Genomic DNA, 27,620 nt, shown 5'->3' with positions numbered 1-27,620 from the left:
ACCCACAGACAAAGCTTTTGAATTGCTAGGTGAGCAGGAGCTAGGGACAAGAGACAGGAGCTCACCCTGTTCCATGGAACTGGACTCAAACCACCGGATTGCTCAGCACATCCAGCGTCATTAAACCTCTGTGCCATGGCATTCCCCAAAAGGTCCCAATACTCTTATGACTGAAAATAAATGGACATCATACCACCCTCCCTATGAAAACCTTGAAATGCTGATAGATAAGATGAGAAAATAGATTGCTCATAAGCAGCACGAGCCTCTGTAGTAAGCTTTATTGTTTTTTTCAAATGCACCAGAGCTGAGCCAGAAATAATGAGATTAGTTTTAAACAGGTATAAAATTGCTGTATAGAAGTGAAAGGGTTTTCTCAAGCAGAGCTAGTAAATTTGTGTGCCGGTAGCCTTCACATACAACCACAACTGAGCCCAAAATTTTCATTGCTAAGCAAAACAGTTGTTAAGTAAATTTTGTCCCATTTTATGACCTTTCCTGTCACAGTTGTTAAGTGAATCACTGCAGTTGTTAAGTTAGTAACGTGATTGTTAAGTGAACCTGGCTCCCCCATTGACTTTGCTTGTCAGAGGGTTGAAAAATTTTATTTATTTATTTATTTATTTATTTATTTGTCAAACATGTACATGGTAGCAAGTATAAGTATGAACATAAACATGAACAAAGAAAGTAAATACAGATAATGGGGACAGTAAGACAGGGACACATGACTTCAAGACAACATAGATACATGCCAGTTGCCAAACATCCAAATTTTGATCATGTGACTGTGGGTGTGTTGCAACAGTTTTAAGTGTGGAAGATGATCATAAATCACTTTTTATAGTGCCATTGTAACTTCAAACAATCACTAACTGAATGGTTGTAAATTCAGGATTATCTGTATTTGTCTATTAGATATGGTACATCTGTTCAGATTTGTCTAGGTGCTTCGGTATTTAAATAGAAAGTATTGGGAGAAACTAATACGTTTATAGCTGAACATTTTATCAATAAGAATAATTTATTTTCATAAATCAATTAATCTGTAAATACGTTTTGGTCCATATTTTGTAGTGCAACTGAATCATCATCATTGTCAACATCAAGGGCCTTAATATTATGATATAAACTAGGAATGTCCTAGCTTTATTATCTATATCAGGGGTAGGGAACTATGGCCCTTTTATGACTTGTAGACTTCAACTCTCAGAATTCCTTAGCCAGCCATGCCATAGTCCCCAACTTAACTCTGGTGTAGATGTTGCTGAACTAAGATCCCAGGATTTCTCACTGGTGTATAAAGATTGGCTTATATTCCAATCTTTTCCATTAAAAATGTCTACAGTAAATTTGGTCATTTATAATTGGTCCTCCCAAATGAACTGCATTTGCAATTTTACTTATACTCTTTTTTTCTGGATTTTATTTGTCCCATCAGTATATTGTGACTTTCTACCAAAATTTGGACTTCTCCAAACCATTCTATAGTTTCATTAATGCCCAATGCCCTTTCCTAAAGCATCCTAACATCAAATCCCAGGGGTTTACTTTCTGGGAACTCAGATTATCATCCCTGCGGTTATATAGCTATATGGTAATTGGTTTCTCAGAATTGATTTATTTGCCTTATTAGAAGAGTAGAGCTCAAAGTTCCACTCTACTTACATTTAGATTGGCTCATGAGATTAAATAGCCTTTGTTCCTGCTATATATTAAGATTTTCCTGTCAGTATTCCTTTGGTAGTCTATGGAATGAATATAGGCTCAAATTTAATATATTTCTATCTATTTACTCCACTGGTTTATGCATTAAAGTTTGGCTGAAAAGTTCTAGGGGTCAATGCAGCTGAAAAAAAAGTTAATTTATACCTTTATATCACACTGGTACACCGGCATTCTTATAACACAATACAATGTTACCTAACCCTAACCTAAACTCGAAGAAAAAAAGTTGTGACTTTGAAATATTTGCAGGACTGGTCTGTCACTGGCTATTTGGCCTTTTTTGAATGTTGGAATATTGGAATCTTTCTATGAAAACACCATAAATACTTCAGATAACAATGAATCACAAATACAAAGAATGTCCTGCTTCTGAGCTCTGAATTACAATCTAATGATTAGGGAAAGTTTGGCCTGTGATGTAGTGAAACAATGTTTGTGTCCTTGGCACTTCTTTATAATCATAGAACTGGAAGGGGCTCATCTGAGATCTCTGCTGCAAGCCAGAAAACACAACCAAAATTATGGATTCAGCATGTAGTGGACACCTTTGTCATAAAAAAAAAAAAAAAGGAACAGCTAGGAAAGATACATGAAACCATCTACATCTTCAAAGGAATAAAGTTTACATACTAGAATAACACATTATTCTTCCTGGATATTCTCATCAACAGAACAAATGGTTCAGCTTAAAAACACAATATTGTAAAAACTACCCACACTAGTGCTCCACTACCAAAGTAGTAATTCAACTGCAAACACAGTGCAGCAACCCAGAACACCAGAAAAAGAAAACAGACAACATCTTCCAACAAAATGGGTACTCAAACAACTTTATCAAAAAACGCCTGACCATCAACTCACTACAACACAACCAATACAAGTTATGGAAAAGATAACATTTCCATATGTCAAAAACAATTCAGAAACAACAAGACTATTATGCTCGCACAGCATCACTGTAGCACACAAACCAACTAATGCTTTCCAAAGACCTTATGTAAGCCAAAAGACCCAGTACCCCTAGAAGAAGAAGAAAAAAGGAACAGAAGTCATTTAAAACATACAGTGTAAGAACTGTAACAGCCACTATGTGGGAAAGGCAGAAGACAAGCAGAGTGTACCCATGAACACCAAATGGCAGTTAGAAGACACAGTGCAAAGCTCCTTCATTTCACAATACATGAATAGACTTAACCATAGTTTCAACTGGAAAACTGTGAGCATCTTAGACCAAACTAAATCCAAAAATGCTAGGGAATTCCTGGAACCTTGACTCTGAGACAAATTAGCCATCAACAGGTACATAGAGATTACACACATTTGCACACCATTCAGAAGAGACAATAAAAAAACTAAAAAGAAAACAAAAGGATCAGAACAACAAAATTCCTCATCAGCAATCACACTGAGATAAGCAGGGATTTAACACCAGGAGTAACACCAGACAAACAAATCGTAAACAATAGTCTAATCAAAGAACTACCAACTCAAAAGAAACAAGAAAGCAGTAAACAACTGCGCAATCAAGGAACCACAAAGGACAAAACAATACCCCCCACCAACTTTGACTGGGCAAGCCAAAGTATATGAACAGAGAGCAAACTGCACTCCCCTCTAGCACTGAAGATGTTGATAATGAATTCTCTGCAGGAAAACAACTAAGCTCAGAGAGCATCAGGGACTCCACAGGCCAAAAAATGGATTTTTCTTACAAAGGAGAACATGGCAAAGATCTCAGAACAGTAACTTGTCTATTATGATACAAAATCTTTTAATCCTAAAGCTAGATGGTTACAATGAGTTGCCAGTCTCCTGCACGCAAATAGGCAAGAATAAGTATTTCAGGATTACAAAGATCAGATACTGGCTGTTGTTTTAAAGCAAGTGCATATTGGAGACTTCCGTTGGTGACGTCAGCGTGATAGGAACCGAGGGGACAGCACTCCGTTCCTAGGTCCCAATTTTCGGTCTGAAAGCTGAATTTTTTTAGCTCTATTGACCACGAAGAGGTCAATAGATAAAAGGGAAAATCCTGAGGACCTCGGGAGTATAAAAACTTGCCCCGAAGGTTCAAGGAAAGTCCCTTAATTCAGCCCGGAAAAAAACCAACCTCTTGTCGGTTGGCCAGAACGCTGACGGTTGCTTTTAAAAAAGGGAAGTGAGGATTGAGCAAACAGCATCAATAAGAATAACTAATTACTCTTATTCTGAAACATTTAAATATTTAAAACATCGGATACATAACTAAAAAGAGAAACTGATCGGCAAAGCAGAATTGTTAAGAAGAACGGAGTGAAAATATAACGGAGTGAGTTAACGAGGCTAATTGAAGTGTGAGGGGGCGAAACTGACAGGCAACGGAGCTGAGGCGATTTTGAGGAAGTGCAACGGAGAGGTGTGGATTGGAAATAAAACACATAGTTATAGATTTACCAGACAGAAATTGGGAAATAGACAAAGATTATTCATTTGGGGAAAGAAATACAGATCCAAGTGTTGGACTTATTTTAAAAAAAAAGAAGGTGGTGCGGAGACAATAAAGAAGAGACGAAGAAGAAACAGTATCTAGTTTCCGGAGTGACTGTGAGGGATTTAAAAACTTTGTAACGGTGGCAGAGCTTCAGTGAACAGATACTGTAACTATATTAGAGTATTAACTTGCAAATAAATAAAAAACATTGAGGCTCTGGAAGAGGTGTTTAAAATATTTTCAGAAGGCAAATTGAAGGACTTTGGAAACAATTACAAACTAGACGACTGAAAAGACACAAAACCAAGTGAGGATTGCAAAGACTTCAATTCTGGAACCTAATACAACGAAAGAAATTTATTTTATTGTTTGAAAGACTTAATTTATTTGAATTATTTTAATTGAATTATTTTAATAATATTTTAAGTACTTTTAAGTACTTTTATCTATTTGTTTGTTTATTTATGTAATACTTAATGTTTTAATATAGAATATAGTATATAATATTATAGCCCAAATAGCATAAGGTTTAGGATTACTTAAGTTTAAATGTTAAATATATACTTTTTAATATATTCTGGAACCTAATATAACGAAAGAAATTTATTTTATTGTTTGAAAGACTTAATTTATTTGAATTATTTTAATTGAATTATTTTAATAATATTTTAAGTACTTTTAAGTACTTTTATCTATTTATTTGTTTATTTATGTAATAATTAATGTTTTAATATAGAATATAGTATATAATATTATAGCCCAAATAGCATAAGGTTTAGGATTACTTAAGTTTAAATGTTAAATATATACTTTTTAATATATTCTGGAACCTAATATAACGAAAGAAATTTATTTTATTGTTTGAGAGACTTAATTTATTTGAATTATTTTAATTGAATTATTTTAATAATATTTTAAATACTTTTAAGTACTTTTATCTATTTATTTGTTTATTTATGTAATACTTAATGTTTTAATATAGAATATAGTATATAATATTATAGCCCAAATAGCATAAGGTTTAGGATTACTTAAGCTTAAATGTTAAATATATACTTTCTAATATAAGTAAGAAAAGTTGGAATATATAAGTTTTGAATAGATATAATAATATAACACATAGCATATCTGTTTTTTCTTATTTCTGTTTTATCTTGTTTTTCTATTCTAATAGTTTTTTTATGTGACACAATTTAATATTAATTTAAAAATTGATATGGTGTTAAAAGAATGAATTGAAAATTGATTATTAATATTGATATATATTGATTTAAATAAGAATAAATTTATTAAAATTGATAAAATTTATTAGAGATATAACTAAGGATTTAATAGAACTTATTAGAATTAATAATATATTTAAATAGAATATTTAGTTTAGAAACTGAAATATGACTTGCTGAGATATCATATTTTATCCCTGCTCCTTATTTAAATTTAATTAATCCCTCATATAATGATATTATAGTTTGAAATTTGACTGTATTTGAAAACTAAACAAGTGATATTGGCTTCTGTAATTATCAGAAGGAAAATCTTACTATATGCTATAGACAGTGCGTGAAAATTTGGGAATTATTAAATTAGAAAATTAAGACAACAACTACTGGCTTATTAATAATGACAAAACCAGGTAAAAAGGCAATAGCCAACCAAGCAATGTCTATTACGTCATCAACACAACAGAAAACAATAGACACAATGTTACTTTCAGAAAAAGAGAAATCTCCTCAATCAATTAACATCAAAAACATTCACTCAGTATTATCAATGATACAAGAGACTATGAACAAAACACAGGAATCAATTGCTGATAACCATCAAGAAAGTAGGAAAAACCATGAGGATTTGAAAATGGACATAGGTGAAATTAAAGATAATCTTAAAAAAATGGATAATAAGATAGAGAAAATTCAACAAAATATTGCTAAAAATGAACAAAGGATCCAAAATATTGAAGATAAGATGGGCAAAGTAGAAAAAAAGATAGAAGAGTCAGAATGTGCTCAAACAACAATAAACAAAGAACTGGAAGATTCAATTTCATTTTTAGAAATGGAAAAGGCGTTATTTTACCTAAGATTTCAAAATATAGTGGAAAACAGAGAGGAAGATTTGAGAGATGTAATGGTGGGAATTCTGGCTGAAGCAACGTTAAAGAATAAAGAAGAAATTAATAAGGAAATTGATGAAATTTATAGAGTATTCACAAATTACGCCCGAAGAAACAGGTTACCAAAAGAGGTTCATATTAGATTTGTAAGGAAGTTGGTAAAAGAGGAAATATACAAAAAAATGAGAGAAAAACCAATTATATATAAGGGAAAAGAAATAATTACATTAAAACAAATACCAAGAAGAATAAGAGAAACAAGGAAAAATTATAACTTTCTGACAACAGAATTACACAAACATAAAATAATGTTCCGGTGGTTAACGCCAGAGGGACTGCTTGTTTCATGGCAAGATAAAAAATATAAACTTGATACACTAGAGAAAGCACAGCAATTTTTTGATAGCAACTTTTTTCCTGAGGAAGAACAAGAATCTGAACCACAGCAAGAAATTGCAAATCAGGAGAACAAACCGAGAAAAATACAGCAAGAAGAAAGAAAAAGAGGGGAGAAAGAAAGAATGGAAAGAGAAGGAGCAAGGGATAAAATACAAATTACAGGAAAAAAAAGACACTAGGAAAATAAGAACATCAAGAAAATAGAAATTTGAAATGGAGAAAGATTTAAAATTGATATCGATTAACATAAATGGACTAAACATTCCATCAAAGAGATCACGTACTTTTAGAAATTTACAAAAATTGAAGATAGATATTATAACATTACAAGAAGTTCATATTAAAAAACAACAACGCAGTTTATTAGAGAACAAAAGATTAGGAAAACTTTATACGGCACTAACAGAACAAAAAAAGAGAGGTATAGCAATGTACATCCGGAATCATATACAATCAAAGCAATTATTTGCAGATGAGGAGGGTAGGATGCTGATGGTTGAAATTGAAACAGAAAAGAAGAAGATATTACTAGTATCACTTTATGCACCAAATGGAACCCAAATTGATTATTTTAAAAAGATGCACAACAAAATTAAGGAATTGGAATACCAAAACATATGCATAATTGGAGATTTTAATGCAATTGTAAACATAGAGAAGGACTATAGGAGTTGTAAACATAATAAATCCAGGAAAAAAACACTTCCAGAAACATTTTATGATATAGTAGAAGAATTTCAATTACAAGATGCTTGGAGGGAACTCAATTATGATAAACAACAATACACATTCTATTCAAATCCACATCAATCGTGGTCCAGAATTGACATGGCTTGGATGACAGCAGAGCTTATAGCAGACATTAAACAAATAGAAATTACAACAAACACATGGGCTGATCATAGCCCCATTGAAATAACATGGAAGGGACACCAAAAGCGTAAAAGATGGATGATGGATAGAGATATTATAAATGACAAACAATATGTGGATATGATCCAAAAAGAATTGAAAATATTTCTACAAATTAATGTGAAAGAGCACACCAGTCTACAAAATCTATGGGACACAACCAAGGCATATATCAGAGGCTTAACAATTGCCTATACTGCACAAAAAAATAAAAACAAACAACAAATAAAACAAAATTTACAGACAATATTACATCAATATGAATTAGATCTACAGAAACAGCCATATAATCAAGAAATTAAGGAGAAAATAAATTTAACAAGGCATAAATTAAATTTGATCACAACAACAGAAATAGCAAGAAAAATAAAAATCGCTAAACAAAACCAATTTGAACATGCAAACAAAACTGGACGGTGGTTAGCATATAAATTGAAAATAGAAAAACAGAGGAATATTATAATACAGTTAAAAGATGTAGATGGTTGTTTATACCAGAATATTGAAGACAAAAAACGAATTGCAAAGGAATTTTTCAAAAACTTATACACAAAGGAAGAGATTAGAGAAGAAAATATCATAGAATATTTAAATAAAATAAAGATTCAAGAATTAGAAGAAGAACATATAGAATTATTGAACAGACCAATCTCAATGTTAGAATTAATAGAAGCGAGAAAGAAACAAAAAAATAACAAGACACCGGGAACAGACGGTATACCGGCAGAGTTTTATAAGACATTCCAACAACCATTAGATGATATATTAATACAAGTTTTCAATGATGCATTAATGGAAGTTGAAATTCCGAAGTCATGGAATGAAACAATAATCACATTAATACCAAAACAAGATTCGGATCCCACGGAAATTAAAAATTATAGACCAATTTCTCTTCTCAATGTAGATTATAAACTATTCACATTAATTATAACACAGAGATTGAAAAACCTAGTCAAATACTATATACATCCTGATCAAAATGGTTTTATTCCGGGAAGACAAATTCATAACAATACAAGAACAATTATTGACACTCTGGAATTCTATGAGCAAAGATCGGAAAACCAGTTAGCTTTAATTTTCCTAGATGCGCAAAAAGCATTTGATAATCTCAACTGGACATTTCTATTAGCACAATTAGAAAAAATGAAATTTGGAGAAAGATTTATAAAAATGATTAAAAAGATATACAACACCCAAACAGCAAAAATACAAATTAATGGCGATACAACTGAACAATTTGATATAAAGAAAGGAGTGAGACAAGGATGCCCATTATCTCCTATATTGTTTATATTAACATTGGAAATATTACTAGAAGAAATCAGGAAAGATACAGAAATAACTGGACTAAAAATAAAAAATCAAGAATATAAACTGCAAGCCTTTGCAGATGATATAGTATTCATTTTAGATAAACCCATACAATCTGGACCAAAATTAATGATAAAAGTACAACAATATGGAGAAGTAGCGGGATTGAAAATTAATAAACAAAAAACTAAAATTATAACAAAGAATCTTAACAAGTATCAAAAAGAAGAATTGGAAAATATATTAGGGATACAAATAGCAAAGAAAGTTAAATACTTAGGAATATGGATTACAAACAAAATATCAACTTTGAAGGAAGACAATTATATTAAATTAGCTAAACAAATAGAAAAGGATTTGGAAAAATGGGCAAAACTCCAATTGTCTCTTTTAGGCAAAATTGCTACCATTAAAATGAATATTCTGCCAAGAGTGTTATACTTATTTAGGGTAATACCAGTAAACCCAGGAAGAACATATTTTAAAGATTTAGACAGAATGATATTAAAATTTATTTGGCAGGGGAAAAAAGCAAGAATCAAATTAAAACATCTACAAGACAAAAGAGAGAGAGGGGGAATGGGACTCCCTGATTGGCAGAGTTATTACAAAGCCTCAGCGTTAATATGGATAAAAGATTGGATCGAACTCAAAAACATAAGAACATTAATATTGGAAGGTTTTGACTTAACAAGAGGTTGGCATGCATATCTTTGGGGAGAGAAAATTACAAAACAAGAACAATTTCGCAAACATATTGTAAGAGATAATTTGCTTAAAATATGGAATGAAATCAGAAAATATCACTATGATAGGATTCCTAGGTGGACTTCCATAATGGAAGCACATATTTATCCAAATACAATAGATACAAATAAATTAAAAACATATAAGGACATCTTAAATGAAGAAGGAAAACTAAAAACAAGAGAAGAATTGAGAATGCAAAATGTGGAAATAGAGTGGTGGTCATATTTGCAATTAAAATCCAGATATAAATCTGATATGGAAAAAACTGGAATTCAAATGGAACCAAATCAGTTGGATAAAATTTTATTAGGCCCCAATGAGAAATTAATAACCAAAATTTATAATTTTCTATTGGAATATAAACTAGCAGAGGAAGTAGTTAAAGAGAATATGATCACATGGGCGACGAATTTTGGGTATGCAATAGAATTAAATAAGTGGGAAAATTTGTGGAAAAATATTAATAAATTAACATTATCTGTACCATACAAAGAAAATGCTTATAAATTGTTCTATAGATGGCATCTACCACCGGCGCGAATTTCTAAAATGTTTCCTGGCACATCTCCACTCTGTTGGAAATGTAAAGCGCATAAAGGGACATATTATCATATATGGTGGTCATGTTCCAAAGCTAAAAAATTCTGGAACAATATAAAAATGCAACTAGAACAAATAATAACTCAAAAGGTGCCATTAAAGCCAGAAACTTATTTATTAGGAATACCTACAAGCAAATATGAAAAAGAAATAATATATTTAATAACACACATTTTGACTGCAGCAAGAATTATATACGCACAAAATTGGAAACAAGAAGAGGTCCCGACTCAAGAGAAATTAATATCCAAAATTATGGAATGCGCTGAGATGGATAAACTTACCAAGGAGATCCAAGGAAAAGAAGAATCTGAATATTATCTAGTCTGGCAAAAATGGTATAAATGGTTAGAGGGAAGTGGAAAAAGAAGAGAAGAAGAAAGAAAGAAAAATTGAATAAAAGAAAAGATATCAATAGAGTAAAATAAAGTTTTAAATCAAATGAAATTTAAGAAAGAGACACGAGATATCAATAAAATAATATCATTATATAAGGTGAGAGAAATATTGTATATTGAAGAATATAGGATATTGATATTGTAACAATTCAGATATTATAGGTAGATGTTATAAAGATGATGTTTGTTGTAAATTGTTTTACTTGCATTTATAAATGTATTATGTGGTTTCTTAAATTAATAAAAATTAAAAAAAAAAAAAAAAAGCAAGTGCATATTGAAAGTAATTCTGAATTTCAACCGATATGTGATAACGAACAAAGGTATCCCTTGAAAGTGTCCTTCAAAGTATGAAGATATTACTATTATATTCTTTGAAATATACAAGGACTACCAAACATTTAACTGTTCTTTGACACCATTATAAACTTTTGTTCTGGTACTTAGCAATTCCTAACATTGATTAATTTACAAGAAATCTATTTATAATCATATCAATAGTATATATCATTGTATATAAGTTTGGCTGCATCTTTAAATACATATGATTCACACTAAAGTTTTTTTTAATTAATAGCAAACTATTTTACTTTATTGTCACAAGTCTTTTCTCATTGTTGGGCTTTCCATTAATACTTGAATTAGGTTTCTCATTCTCCAAGCAATAATCTCACTTTTCTCATAAACTTCTTTTTTTTCCCCCTTCCTCATTTTTATCTCAATCTGATTGGTATTCTCCCCTTGTGTAGCATCACACTTGCTGCTAAAGAGGTTAGTGTTTTTTGTGCATCTTTGAGGTGTCTTTCAGGCTGTAGAAATTACTCTTGGTTCGATAACTCAAACTGGATCACCAGCAATGCAGACATTTGTTCAGTTACATATAAAAGTAGGAAGCACAGAGAAATAGCTAACATCTCTGTTGTGGAAGCACATGCTTTACTTTGCATCATATTTTGGAAGAAAGAAAGAAAGAAAAATGAATAAAAGAGTTCACTACCACTTCTTAGAAGTTTTACATATAAATATAATAACAAAAAAATCAACCACTTCCCTATTTAAATTTTATTTGTGCCTTTAATTCTTTTTAAGGATAGTTATCAGTTTTACTATTAAGATTTTTACTATTAACTATTAAGATCTGCTGGGTCACTAAATTCTGTCATAGACATGTGAAGGTAAAAATATAAATGCAAGGGAATATGGATAGGCTTGCAAGGGAATATGGATAGGAAAGAGCTGATTGGGTTGCATGATTGCAAATATTCTGTGAAAATCTATTGCAAAATTGATCCAAGATGGCTATTAGTGGATTGCAGGTGACTCATGAATCTTTTTGCCCTCCAGGTTAGGAAGAGGAGACAAGAGAACTAATACATGGCACTTCCAAGTCTGAACTGATTGACAAGAGAGAGAGAAATCTGTATATTTCTGTAAAGAAACTCAAATAATGTACAATAATATAAAAAACTCATAAAGGAAATTCAATCTTAATAAATATCCCTTGGAACGTCTTGCCATCTGAGCAAGTTCTATGCATGAAAGCTATAATACAAGCCCTAAAATAGGCATATCACAGAGGATGGATGGTTGGATGGATGGATGGAAGGAAGAAAGGAAGGAAGAAAGCAAGCAAGCAAGCAAGCAAGCAAGCAAGCAAGCAAGCAAGCAAGCAAGCAAGCAAGCAAGCAAGCAATCTTTTTTAAAAAAATCAGGAAAATATCTTGCCTGCATGCATAATATGGCTCCACCTACTTTTTGACTCATCTCCTCACAAATATTATGCAGAGCCTTTGGCCATTGACAATTTGCCCATTTAGCATGGTCCTAAAGAGAATATAGGGTTATACTGCCCTTGTGGGAACAATGTATCTTACCTCCTGTTGCTTTTCATAGCAAAGCAATGTCTTACCCTAATAAAGAATTCTTGGTATTGACCTGACTCCTTGAAGAAAGATGAAAAGATTTTCCTCTTTGATGTTGAATAAACTTTGTGACAGAGGGGAAGCGAGAATGAGGAAAGAGGGGGCTGAGTTATGAAAAGTTATTTGAACTAATGAGGATACCAAGGTTGTTTTATGTTAAAGAAAAGAAGTTAGCTACAAGCAGTGCAAGATCAAAGCCTTCATGTACAGACATCAAACAATTGGATACCTGCCCTACGGAAACAAGCAAAACCAGCCTCAAAGTAAGTAAAACTCTGGCTCCATCTTCTTCAATGAGCTTTTTCTAATTTAGGGATGTAGTCCCAACTGTTGGAATTGGAGTTCCTTTGCTGAAAAGGGACAACTCACCATGGTCAACTCATTGCTGCCAACTTGCTACAGAACAACTCACCACGGTCAACTTGCCACAGCCAACTCGCTGCGGGACACCATGCCGCAGGACAATTTAACGAAAAGTTAAATTAATTTTGACATAACTGTGGCCAATAATAATAAAATAAAGACAGTCAATGCAGAAATACAAAAGTTAATAATTTCACTGAAAACATGGTCACCAATAATAAAAGTAACTGACTGAAACGATTAATACAGGGTTGAATTGTTGCATGGCGAGTTGGCCACAGCAAGTTGCCCTCCAGCAAGTCGGCTGTGGCAAGGTGGCCATGTTGAATTGGCTGTGGCGAGTTGTCCTAGACCCTTTCTTATGCTGGGAGAGAATTTTGAGAGTTAATAGGCTGGACAGGAAGGTCTCTTCACTCCTGGCAGGATTTCCTTAAAGTGGTTTAGAGTTAAGCCAGCATTTGCACAAGACAGGAGCAGTATTAATAGTAAAAGCAGATATATCCAACCTCCTTACATTGGTTTGTTCCAACATTCTGTTGGATAGAAAATAATAATCCCTCCAAAACCTTGCAAGAGATTGACATTTATGAGCTCTTGTATAATATTTCATAAAATCTTGTCTGATCGTGCTGAAAATCTTGTGAGATATTATGTAAACACACTGAAGCCTGGCTGATTTGGTTGGCCTTGCACGAACTCTTGCAGAGTTGCACGAACTCTTGCAGGCGCTCCTAGCCTATCAAGTAAGACTATGGGGCTGAGAGATATACTATGTATTAGCCATGCCCTGTTGCTCTCCACATAGAGCAAACTATGCAAAAGAAGAAATGGACAGAAATCTATCTCAGAAATGAAGAGTCTTCCTTAAGCAAAAATCAGTATTATTCTTATTTAGAAGATTGAACTTTATTTCTCAAGATCAGTTCACCAAAAACACAAGACTGTTTTTGTCATTTTTAGAGCCAATTGTTTGCTAATTCAGTTTTAAAGCAACTGAAGATACTTTTTTACAGCTACCAGTCTTACCCCCTGCAGTTGTTTGTGTCATTGGGTAAAGTTCCTGTGCTGCAATTCACCATCTCATGTTTCTTGATTTCTCTATGGCAGCAAAATTGATGCAAAGGATGCCAACAGGGATTTGTCTATTTGGGATTTCTTTAGATCTATTTTTAAATTTTGTTCAAAAATACATAATATATATATATATATTTCATGTTGTGAAGGTATTGTCCATGAGGCAGTTTGAGATTTACAGATGTAATCATAGCCAGAGAAGAAAAATATATATAATTTCCCTAGTAGTCTGATTCTCAAATTTTATTATTATAGTATGAGTTCTGCTGAAATGACTCCACTGTTATGATTGTGGTTGGGTCCCGCCAGTTTTGATATTCAGAAAAAAAAAAAAAGTTACGTTCAAGTAGGGAAAAGAGGAATGTCTCTGCCTGATACAGGAGCCCAAGCTAATCTCAGAAGGCTCCACAAATAGCAATTTAGTGAAATTAGTATTTAGCAGGAGTGGGAACAATATGTGGTGATCCATAGCTCATAAATCTAAACCGTAGAATTTTTGATTAGGCAACTTTAGGATTCATAATGGGACAATAAGGGACAATGGGTCTTAAAATGTTCTGTATTTTTCACAGCCATTCTCATTTTCTCTTTAGGGGAGAACAATTGTTGAAAAAATTCTCATAGATATGGAGCAAAATTCTTGCATGCAGCTTATTGATGAGGTGACAAAAGGATAACTGTGATTCTTGGAAGGAACCGAGATAATTAGTCTCCTCAAAGAATATCTGCAACTGAATGAAGCTTCTCAATCGTCTTTAGGATTTGGTAGGACTGTATTACTGATTATGAAATAATTAGCAAAATCAGCTGAATTTAGGGATGCAGAGATGGCTAAATCATTGCCTCCATTAATAGCAGTGCAGGGGTGAAATCCAGCAGGTTCTGACAGGTTCTGGAGAACCGGGAGTGGAAATTTTGAGCAGTTTGGAGAACCGGCAGCGGAAATTTTGAGTAGTTTGGAGAACCGGCAAATACCACCTCTGGCTGGCCCCAGAGTGGGGAGGGAATGAGGATTTTGCAGTAACCTTCCCCTGGAGTGAGGAGGGAATGGAGATTTTGTAGTATCCTTCTCCCACCAAGCCATGCCCACACAACCAGTAGTAAAAAAATTTGGATTTCACCACTGGATCAGTGGAAGTACTTCATCAGATAAAGGTGTGCTCAGTAGTGTCTGGATGCAACAATTAATTTCCCTCAATTACCTTTAATTAACGCTGGGGTTTCAGCAGCATCTTGTTCACTTTCTCAGGTTACGAATACTATTATAACAATGCATTTTCTCAGTCTGGCTACTTTTAAGATTTGTACTGGACTGCTACATGTGGATGCAACGGAAGCCACAAATGAAGCTTTCTTTGTCTACTTCATTTCTATGCAATTGCCGTGACTGAATGCATTAGGGCAGTGTTTCCCAAACTTGGCTATTTTAAGATGCATGGACTTCAATTCCCAGAATCCCCCAACCAGTATGCCTGGTTGAGGAATTCTGGGAGTTGAAGTCCATACATCTTCAAAGGGTCAAGTTTGGGAAACACTGCATTAGGGTATTCACAATCAGCCTCAAGGTAAATCTTAACATCATGTATGCTTGGTCATATTTTGACTCAGTTCATCACTTGGAGCTTTGGAGAACATTAGAAAGATTCACATGCTCCCCAAAACCATAGAGGGCATTTAGGGAGCCTGCAGATGCAGAACTGGCTTTCTCCATCTAACACAATGAGTCCATACCCAAAGACTGAGTCTTTGATCACATTGAATAGCTGTCCTCACAGGAAATCTAATGGGAAATTATTTGAAAGTTGCCATATGATTTTTCATTATGTTCAAGACAAGCATGACTAATACATTTTTATCAAGTGCACTTTGGTACATCTGACACAGAAATCTTCTTCACTGATTCAAGCAAGTCCCCACTAATGCTGTTTCTTCATCCAGGTTCAGTTACTTCATCCAGTAAATTAGTTTAAGATATCCACAGAAATGAAGTAAGCTATGTTTAGTGAAATTATTTCTTTGTTTGCCAGCTTCTGAGTAGAAGATGCCTTAAGCCCGTGATGGCAAACCTATGGCACGCGTGCCATAGGTGGCACACAGAGCCATCTCTGTGGGCACACAAGCTGTTGCCCTAGGTCTCTTTCACTACGCATGTGTGTGCACCAGCCAGCTGATTTTGGGCTGGCCATGCCCACACCACCCCTCCCCGGAGTCTTCACATGGCCCGTATTGGATGCCAGCTAAGTACAGGGCTCACACAGAGGCTCTGAGGGGGTGAAAATTGGGCCTTCTGGAAGTCCAGAAATGAGCTGTTTCTGGCCTCCGGGGGCTTCGGGGAGGCCTCTTAGGTCCAAAACGGGGTGCAGGAGGGTCATTCACGCATGCGTGGGGCGTTCACGCATGCATGCGCAAGGGGCAGGCCATTGTGGGGTGGGGTGCATGGGGGGCATTGCATTATGGGTGTGGGCACATGCACACACGACCCCCCCTGTGCTCCCCCCACTTTTGGCACGTGATGGCAAAAAGGTTTGCCATCACTGCCTTAAGCTATTGTAACATGGGAGCTGGGTACTCAAAGATGCCTCTTCTATACATTAGCGCCTCAGACAAAAGAGTGTTTACCATATTCTTCCAACCATCTGAATTTTGGTGGATGGTGAGCAGAAAATAGTCCTTTTTAATCATGGCATCCAATTTCTGGATTGCCCTTTCTAGGGCACCTTTCCTGGTATAAACTGCTTAGCATTTTTGGACCAGGTGAAGATACATTCAAGAAAGTACATGCATCAACAGAAAGGGCACCACTTGTTCTGTTAAATGGATATGGTGAGAGAGTTATTTATTTATTTTTAATTGTAAATATTCATGGGATTTTTAATCACTTTCCTGAACATTGGCAATCTTACAGAACAATGATCTAAAAATCCCAATAAATCCATATTGAAATGAAAATATTATAAACTCCAGAATCTACAAATAGAATTTTATAGTGAACTATCAAATATCAATTGTCCTCAATGTCTTAAACAATACATAAGCATTTTGATCAACAAAATGACTTCCATCTAAATCTGATTGCTGCAAATGAAGAGAGCTTAGGAAACCAGTAATGAATTTTGTTTGAAAGGACTGTAAAATCAATTAAATTCTATATCTATCTGCCTGCATTCTCCCTAACTCTTGCAAAAGTTATTACATTGGGTAAAAGATAGATAATGGCACTTTCAGGGGCAAATAGCCATTCTGGAAATACAAATTTTGCATAGAAAGGGGAATCAATCTTCCTTTCTTTGATCCACTTGCTATGTTTAAAAAACAAACTGTGTCACCTACGGTAATTAAATATCTGCTCTTGTGAACAAACCCATCTGCTTCACTATTTTAGTTGAAGAGGATAAAACAATGCTGTATGCCCTTATTAATCTATCCATGTATTTATTATAATTTTATATAAGACCTTATATGAAAGTATTACTAACAGCCAGATAAAAACATTGTTTTTTTATTTTAAAAACAAACTTTATTAACTTTAAAAAGATAAAAATATATAAATTATTTTCAATAAAATTAGATATACAATACAAATCACCACGAACAAACGAACTGAATATATGTAATTATATATATACACATATATAAACAGTGACTTATTACCTACTCTATCTACATGACAGTGCCTATTTATTACTTTTAATTTTTCCTAAATTTTGTCTTTACTTTTTTTCCTTTTGATTAATCCACTTGTACCATCTATTCCATACTTTAAAATATTTTGAGTCTTCCTTGTCTTTTAATTCTAAGGTTAATTTGTCCATTTCTGCACATGTATAAATTTTTTGAATTACCTCCTGGTCCGTTGGCAAACAATCTGTTTTCCACAATTGTGCTAGTGCCAATCTATCCTTTTGTTGTGGGGATCAATGGATCAAATCCTGTGTTTTCCAATTACTTATCCATCACACTAGAAGAAAAACATCTGATTTCAGTTATACACTTATTTTAAAATAACTCTTAGGTTTCTTACATGTCCACCAAAGGTGCCTTCAGGCTGATTACATTTCCTGTATATATTTGACATACCATTATACATCTTTGACAGTTTATCAGGTGTTAAATACCAATAATATATCATCTTGCAAATATTCTCTTTCAAATTATTGTTCAATGTATATTTCAATCTCTTATTCCACATATTTTCCCACTGATCCAGCATTATATTATATCCACAAGTTTTGGCCCATTAAATCATTAATATTTAATGTTCAATATTTTAACATATTCATCTTGCATATTCATTTTCAATAAAAGTCTATACATCTTGACATTAACATGTTTATCATAAATCTAGGTCAAAGTCAATTTTCTCATTTGTAAAATCAAAATTCTTCTTATCCAATTTAAATCTTTCTGACATCTGAATATGTGAACTATTGATAAATAAAATCCTCATTTTCCAGTTCTTCCCTTGTTTTCAATTTAGATTCTCCTTTAAAAAAAGGTCAGATAAATCAGCCTAAGTCAACTAAGTTTGTCTAGCTATCTTCTGTGAAAATTTTCTTGGGATGGTAACCATAAGGGAGTTTGGGGAGTCAGTCTGGTTTATATCCATCCCAGACTTCAATATGTCATGCCTAACAAAATGATTTTGGAAATCTCTATTATCATTGAATTTGTCATACCATATATAGGCATGCCACCCAAAACTCAAATCATATTCGTCCAATTCTAACAACCTCTTGTTTTTCAAATTACCCCATCTTTTGTTCATGCCAAACAGCAAGTTGCAAAATACAACTTTAAATCAGCTAATGCTAACTTTCCTCTTTCTTTGGCATCTTGCAACAATTTATATTTAATTCTTGTTTTTTTTTTCTCCTTACCATACAAACTTAGAAATATCTTTTTGCAATGGTTTGAAGGTACATCTGATGTCAATATCTCTATTATTTGAAATAAAAATCACATCCTAGGTAAACATTCTTCTTAATCATTGAAATTCTACTATTAATGACAATTGTAATTTATCCCTCTTTAACAAATCCTTTTTAATATCATTCTAGGTCTTAATGTAGTCATTTTGAAACATTATATACCGTAGTTCATATTTAAGATATTTAACCTTCTTCTCAATTTTGCAACTAGACATTTTCATCAAAGCCTCTTTATCTTCTGTAGTCATATTTCAATCAACGTCTTTGTCTTTTGGTTTATGAATTTTAAAACTGGCTAATGCACCAAAGTTCTTCAGTTTCTTCATTAAGTATTCAGTGCCATTATTTGGCTCTTGCAAACTCAAAGCTAGATCATCATCAAATGCCCTCAATTTATAAGTCTCTTTTTGTATTTTTAAACTTTGAAATAAAAAAAGCAAATGGGACCAAGGATATCCTTATCTTGCCCCCTTCTGTATTTCACATGACTTAGTTAAATCAGGGTTGTTCTGAATACAATTGGAGTCAAAAGCCATCCAGAGTTTTTTAGAGACTTATTTGTTTTCCAATGATTTTATGCTGATCAAAGAACGTCCACTAGGAAAGCTTGCAGAATGATATACAGTGAAGGAATCCATAAAGGAGCAGATACAATCTAAAGAAGGCACTTAAAAAGCCAGTAGGTGAGAATAAACCACATATAAAACATATGCTAGCAACAAACATTTCACAGTCTTTAATCCCTAAACATGCAGACAAATGAAAAAGAAAAGAAAAGCAGCTTGGCTCCTACAATATGTGTCCCACTCTTCTCCAAAAACAGGTTATGTGTTTCTTATTTAAATTGAATGAGTTCAGATCATCAGGCCCATGTGGCTTGCATCTCAGACAACTTGTCATTGTGTATGAGAGTTCATGACTGGGAAGACATGGTAACAAGATCAGCCAATAAATAGGCATAGCAACTAAGTCAGCCAATGGGGATTGTTTGGATAGACATGGTAACAGGTCAGCCAATGGGGACTGTTTGGAAACTCAAACAGTTTTGGAGGCTGGCTCAGCTCTGAGTCTGTGAAAAAAGGAACGAAACTAGTCTGCTGACCAAAACTGAAACTCATCTCTACTGTGCTCTCCTCTGCCTGTGTTTTGCTTGTAACTACTACCACGTTGGATAATTTGCCATTGGTATTGTATATTGATTTCATGTGTTATTATATATAAAGAGAAGTTAATGAATCCTGCTGATTCAGTTACCTGTGTGTGCTTTCTGGATTTCATTTCTGCAACAAAATCTGACACAACTGTAGGGATTATAGTGAACCCTTATGCATTGTGCAAAGGATGCTTCCTTCTGAACACCTTACAAAGCATTCCCCCTATCGTATAGTTGGCTGAAAAGTATGTTGATTGAATTCATGCTGCCTCTGTGGCTAAGCTTTACTGCCATTCACAGGGCAGGCAAGAGGTGCTCTTCTTACAGATTTAATACATGACTCAGAAAATGTCAGTTTTCCAGAAGTTTGGTATTTCCATAACATAATAACAAAAAGGTTGGTCAAGTTGAGTGTCCAATCTCTTTTGCAATCCAAAAGAGAAAAATAGTCCTAGCTAATGAAAGGAGTGGCCTAATCCTGACCGTATCACTATCAACTTTGTTATCAAAGCACTATAGATTCTTCATATGACAAGAATTGTGAGAAAGAGGGAAAATATGGTTTTAACAATGGAACAACGAAGTATAATTTCAGGCTCCCTCCACAGTGAGATGGGGACGACAGGAGACAAGATCAAGAGGATATGTCTTTTAAAAATGATTATCACGGCATCTTTACACCATGGCAAGTGGGATATGAAGTTGAGTTTTTGCAGAATAATGGAAAATGGGTGAAGTGCTGGTTCACTGAAAAAATGAAGGGTGTTGTTCTTATCTTTAGAAAGACGCCCTAGGGAATTAAGGACCACTCAGTTTGACATTTTTGCCTGGGAATATTTCAGAACAGATCATATATAAATCAGTTGATAAATGCACTGAAAGCAATTCAGTAATACCAGATATGGCTGTATTAAAATACACAGGTACTGTGATCCACTTCTTATATAAGAGGGAAAACTCAAACCAGGCAATTCTTATAGGGACTGTACAACCAACTAGAAGAATTAAGGTAAGTTCACTGACTAATGGAGCTGATAAACAGGGACAGTTTTTTTACACTATTATGGAACTGACAAGAAGGATTAAGACTGGATTTGTTGAGAAGGTTTTCTGTATTTCTTTCTTAATATAGTTGAACTCTAGTGTTGGGTGACCAGAGGCCTGCCTACTCCTAACAACTGGGAACAAAGTTGGTAGAAATACAAATTGTCTGAAAGCCCTAACATTGCAAAAACATTGCTCTTGTTTCAAATAAACCAGTTAAAAAAGGCAACTCAGTCCCTAAATGAACCATTTGCGATGTATCAAATTATATGTGTGGAAGGGCCTAACTTTGTCTATAGGTAGAACTGTTTGTTCTCCTCCCCTCCACCCAACCAGGGGTGAAATCCAGCAGGTTCTGACAGGTTCTAGAGAACCGGTAGCGGAAATTTGGAGCAGTTCAGAGAACTGGCAAATACCACCTCTGGCTGGCCCCAGAGTGGAGTAGGAAATGGGGATTTTGCAGTATCCTTCCCCTGCCATGTCCACCCAGCCATGTCCACCAAGCCACACCACGCCCACCAAGCCACGCCCATAGAACCAGTAGTTAAAAAATTTGGATTTCACCACTGCCCAGAAACCCACCCCCCTGCAGTCAGAATCATCACTTACCACATCAGAAAATATAATGAATCATAAGAGATAAATCTGCACAAATGATATACTAACAGCTATTAAACGTAGCATATTTTTGACTTTCAGCTTCTGGTGATTGATATAGATATAGTTATAGCGATAGAGAGATAGAGAGGTACAGAGAGAGAGAGAAAGATCTAGAGAAGGAAAAGTTGTAGGTCTCTTTCACTGGAGATATTGAAGAAGAAGTTGGACAGCCATTCATCTGGAATGGTATAGAATCTCCTGGTTGAGTAGGGGGGTGAACTAGATGTCCTCCATGGTTTGACTCTGTTATTCTATGTTCTATTTTGGTGATTTTCTTTTTGGAAATTTCTTATTGTTGCTATATTCCATGTTATGCAGTTGAATAAACCAATCTTTGCTCCTAGCAGCATGACCCGTGGTTTTTTTGCCTAGCTCAGATAATTCTTCTAACAATTTTAAACATGTTAGAAGAGGATGTTTAGGACTGAAAGATGGCTAATTTGAACTCCAGAGTTGGGTATATCTCTATCATCACTTAAGCTGTTTCCATCCAGTTCATGCTGTCTTCAACAAAAGTCATTATTTAGAAAATAATGTTTGAACTGAGACACTTGGGCAAATGGGCACGCATGGAGACTACTTTCAGATTGAGGAGGTTATGTTTATTTCTACTCTCCAGAAACAGATGCCAGCCAGTTTTGAAGGCAGATGAAGTAGTTAGCCCAGATCTGCTTTAAGATTTCTTTAAGTTTAGTTTAAGACCAATGAAATCTACGATCCCCAGAGATTTCTTTTTTTACAAATGAGGCTCCTGATTTTGCATCTCACTCTGTTTCTTTTGGAATTTCCTTACAACTTCTTTTGGAAGGGATTTTCAGTTTGATTTACAGCAGAAGAATTCTGAGTTTCTTTTGTTATCTGTCATACATCCTCACCATTGCTTGGTGGTTATTCAGGCTTAATGATGCAACAAACCTATGGGAAGCATTATTTCATTTCTCCCCTGAGGGTTTATCGGAAACATGGGAAGCTGGGAATGTTGCAACTTGCTAGAGAAATAACTGTATAATGAAAGACACAACACGCATATATCTTGACTCCCTCTCACTAATTTCTAAGACAGTTTCACTGCTTTTTTCCCCCCTTTTGTGAAAGAACTGAAGACTGATTGCCTTCCACATTAAATAGGAATGGTAAGAAAATGCATAAAAACATGGAACTACTTGCAATAGTGATGGACTTGCTCTGAGGTAGCAATTCAAGGCCTGAAAAAAAGATAGTTGTGAGCGCAGCTCTATGGCTGACAATTGCAGCTGATGAAAGGCAACTTTCTAGCAATGCCTTTGAAATACAGGTAGTCCTCGACTTATAGCAGTTTGTTTATTGACCGTTCAAAGTTACAATGGCATTGAAAAAAGTGACATACTATTTTTCACACCATTGCAGCATCGCCGTGGTCATGTGATTTACATTTGGATGCTTGACAACTGACTCACATGTATGACGGTTTTAGGGTCCCAGGGCCTCTTTTGTGATCTTCTGACAAGCAAAGTCAATGGGGAATCCAGATTCACTTAACAACCGTGTTACTAATTTAACAGTTGCAGTGATTCATTCAACAAATGTGGCAAGAAAGGTCATTAAACGGGGCAAAACTCACTTTAAAATTTTCTCACTTAGCAACATACATTTTGGGCTCAATTGTGGTCATAAGTCGAGGACTACTTGTATAGGCAGGCCTAAGTGTGGTAGATTGAAAGAAAAAAAGCCACATTTTTCTTTCTTCTTCCTTCCAGGAAGATGGGAAAAAGGAGAGGCGAACATTAATGTATTCAGAAAACAGACTTGGTGGGAAGAGAGAAGAAAAGGAGAAAGGTAACTTAGTTTTCTTCAGGAAATTCTAGACATCTTATGGGAAGCTGGGATGTTAATGTTGTGATTCTTCTTCATATATACAGCTATACCATATAGCCTTCCGGGCTGTGACTCCAAAGCTGGGGAGTTGACTCCAACAGATCTCAGGAAAATTATTAGAGCTTTCTTCCCAGAAGAATACAGCGCTAAAAACAGCTACCGCACAGAACCTTCAAACACTTAAGTCTCTGGTAGAGGATCTGAAACTAAGGAAGACACATGGGGTGAGAAGGGAAGTTTTTGTGTGTGTGTCGCAGAATGCAGAATACTATAAATTTTCAATGACATCTTTGAGAAAGATTCACACACGCTTGACATTTCTGTATTTTTAGGTCATGCTTTAATACAGTTCACATATCATGTCCTTTTGTGGCCATCTCCATTTCAGCAATAAATGGATTATCCATTCCTCCAGCTTTCTTTATTTTGTTTTCTTATGGGACAATTGCATGCCATATTAGTAAGCAAAGCAGGGCACAGATTCACATCACTTTGTGTTTCTGAATCTGCATTACATCAAATGGCTACCTGATATAAAATTGTTGCCGCTTGATAGAGCATCTAAGTCTTTGAGAATGTAACCCAGCAGGCTACTTCCTGATTATCTAGGGTAAAACTTTGTGCGAACAATTTAAAAGTTTGTTTCTTTGTTTAGTTTAATAGTTCTAAGCCCCTGGTTGATTTTATGAAAACATTAACCCTGACACTTTGATGGATTCTTTCCCTTCCCTTCATTTAGCATCTCATTTAAAGTTTACTTCTGTTGTCTTCTGTTTAATGATTCCCTCTGACTGATTACACAACCAACGTCCTTCCAAGAATGACAGTTTAGAGTATTCAGTGGCAGATCCCAAAGTGGGGATTAATGTCTAAAAGAAAGGCAGGTTGCTAGCGTGTGACACCTCAGCAGCTTGACATCAGCATTCTCCAGTAGTAATGGGGATGGAATATATTGTAGTTAGGTAAACAACTCCTCTTAGGAAGACAAGTTGTTACTCTTAATGCCACCTCAGTTCATGCTCAGGGCTTATTTAGTTAATGCTGACAGTCTGCTAGGACTCGTGGGCTTAAGCTCTTTAAAACACTGCAGCTCTGGCTGCCCTTATGAGGAACACAACCCATCACCCACTGACACAGAAGCAGAACCCACTGAGGGGCTCTTCTGCCAATGTATTCATCAGCGGAGATGGAGAGAATAAGTTCCTTTCCCTTTGCTAAAGATAGTGACTTTTTTTTTTCTCTTTAGAGAAGTAAGGGATACAGAGAAGAGTATGAATTGGGTTGAACTAAATCTGATCAGGACCAGTTGCACAACAAAAGTTGGATCTCAGAACTGAAATCTAGGTCCTAAGGTCCCAAATCATCTTCCAGAGAATAATAATCAATAGAGGAATAAATTGACATGGAAAAAATCAGGATCTATCCTCATTGAATATTACTTACCAGTAGCATATTCTGGTATTTGAAAATAAAGCATCGTCTAGTTAAAGATGTTCATTGCTATAGATGTTCACTTTATTTTTTAAAATATATCAACTGTTTTTGTCCTGAAAGTTTTTGTTTTTTAGTTTTTCCGCAAACATATCAGGAACATAAAAGCAAATGAAAACTAAATGGTAGTTGTAGAAAAGAAAAATGTTAGTTGTACGCTCCACAACTTAAATGATATTCATGACCATTTCAAGACTTAGCATTAGGGTCAACTGTATTTCTCAAGAACATTTTTAGTTTGTATAACTTCTTTGTACCTATATAACATTGGAGCCACAGCAGCTGTGAATCTGCAGGTGTATCTATGTGGTGAACCAGGGTGTGGCAAGAAAGCAACACAGCCAGAGAACAGGTCTAACTCCCCTTTATTGCTCCAACTTTGCCCCCAAACCAGAGGTGGGTTTCAGCAGGTTCTGACCAGTTCTGGAGAATCGGTAGTGGAAATTTTGAGTAGTTTGGAGAACCAGTAATAAAAATTCTGACTGGCCCTGCCCCCATCTATTCTCTGCCTCCTAAGTCCCAGCTGATCAGGAGGAAATGGGGATTTTGCAGTAACCTTCCCCTGGAGTGGGTGGGAATGGAGATTTTACAGTATTCTTTCCCTGCCATGCCCACCAAGCCACGCCCACCAAGCCACACCCACAGAACCAGTAGTAAACATTTTTGAAACCCACCACTGCCCCAAATGTCCCCACATTTACTGCAAGTCTTGGAGCAAAGCTCTCACATGCAACTTCAGTAGCTTCTGGCTGCAAGTAGTCCAGTAAGCCAGGTTATCCAAACAGTAAGCAGGACCAGCAGTCCAGTAAGCCAGGTTATCCAAACAGTCACCAGAGCAAGAAATTCAGCGAAGCAGGCAAACCGGGAAAGCCCCATAAAACAGAGCACAGTAATCTCTTGGCGTTGGCAAATGTATACAAGGCTCCACAGATTCAACACTTGTTCCTGACAAATGCCCCTCCCACCAGCACCTCCTTACATCTCAGTCCCCAGGTGTGCCTTGTGAAGGGGAGCGGGGCACTCTCCTCCCTTGCAGTTGGCTCAGTCTGCGTTGGTCTCGCCTTCTCTGTGCTCTAGGATCAGGAGGCAGTGGTCCTTGCTCTTTGCCTGAGCTCTGTCTCTCCTGCTCCTCCCCGTCAGCAAGATGTTCTGATCCTGAAAAGCCTTGCCCGGATTGACTCTACCGTTCTCCAGTTTCCTCCAAGGACAACAGAGCAGCCCTCTCAGTCTCTGTTGGCTCTTGTTCCAGCTCATCTTCCCCCGCAGATTCAGACTCCGATGGGGGCATGACAATCTATAATATTTTGCTGCTTGAGTCATACAGGCAAAGCGTGTATCATTTAAAGCTGATTAAATTATTATTTATTTACATCTGAAGCAGAAAATGCAGGATTTTAACTGAGCTTCCTTGCAGTTAGTATGTAGTAATAGTTAAATAACTAATAATCTGCTTCTGTTTCATAATTCCAAGGAACTGCTCAGATCAGATGCTTCCTTCTGCCTAATGGTCTGAAGAGGTGTGAGAATCCTTTCCTGCATGATATTTTTCCATGCTGGTCATACACAAGAAATTGCTATGACAGGAAAAACATTACTTAGGAACAATTCTCTAATGCAAATTGTTCAAAAACCATAGCATAAATAGGACAGCTTTACTTTAAAATACAGACATTAAAGATTGCCCTTGTCTTAAATGTAGCAAGCTCTCAAATGCAGAAGTATACACTTCAGTATGTCATTCGCTTCCAAGAAAACGTGGTAGTTTTGTGATTTACTGATTATTCTGTTGCAGTCGATGGTATTAGGTATGCACAGTATTTGAAATGCTGAATAGTATATATTTAAAATAATGCAAGGAATTAGGACATTGATTTAGTATAATTCAAACTTAATTAAAATTAATAAAATTAACACAAGTGGATGCTATTCATGTACTTAATAATTTCATAATAGAAATGGCAATTTGATGGCAATATACAGTAGGTTATGGAGCTGGACATGTTACTAAGTGAATGAAATGAAATGAAGTGCCATTTTAGATCCAACCGAAATACAATCTCAGTCTAAAGTGCCAAATTACTCCAATGAAGTTATATTGTTGGATCAAAACCATTTTTAGCACATGAAACTCATGTTAATTTTGTAAATCCGGATCCAAAAACTGTGGGATTATTTCTATATGTCCAAAGCAGTTTGGGATCTGTTCTCATCTTTGCTGTTGCATTCATTAGTGAGGAGTTTTAAAACACTTTGGGATAATGACACAGGAGAAATGTCTATTTATTTTGGAATAGTAATAGCTAAGAATCAGTTAAGGGTTAATTATTCTTCAACTAACTGTATTTCTTCCTTCTATTTTAAATTAAGAATTTGAGATAATAAAACATAGTACTCCAATTAATTATATGGTTTTGTTATTTGTTTGTTTGTTTGTTTGTTTACTA

At 35.1% G+C, this 27,620-nt stretch overlaps 1 long non-coding RNA gene across 2 annotated transcripts in view; it reads left to right on the top strand.

Annotated features, from left to right (window-relative positions):
• LOC148116401 (uncharacterized) overlaps positions 1-24,097 on the top strand; it is a 35,080-nt gene extending 10,983 nt beyond the window's left edge. For both annotated transcript variants that reach the window (XR_015728569.1, XR_015728570.1), the window contains 2 exons: positions 23,568-23,646; positions 23,730-24,097. This is a non-coding gene — a long non-coding RNA (uncharacterized LOC148116401). The remainder of the gene's footprint in view (positions 1-23,567; positions 23,647-23,729) is intronic.
• Positions 24,098-27,620: the final 3,523 nt, after the last annotated feature.

This window comes from Pantherophis guttatus, chromosome 1 (assembly GCF_059756535.1).
Source record: "Pantherophis guttatus breed Tessera chromosome 1, ASM5975653v1, whole genome shotgun sequence".
Lineage (NCBI taxonomy): Eukaryota > Metazoa > Chordata > Lepidosauria > Squamata > Colubridae > Pantherophis > Pantherophis guttatus.
Note: the sequence above shows the minus strand (reverse complement) of the source record. Positions and strands in the feature narration are given on the sequence as shown.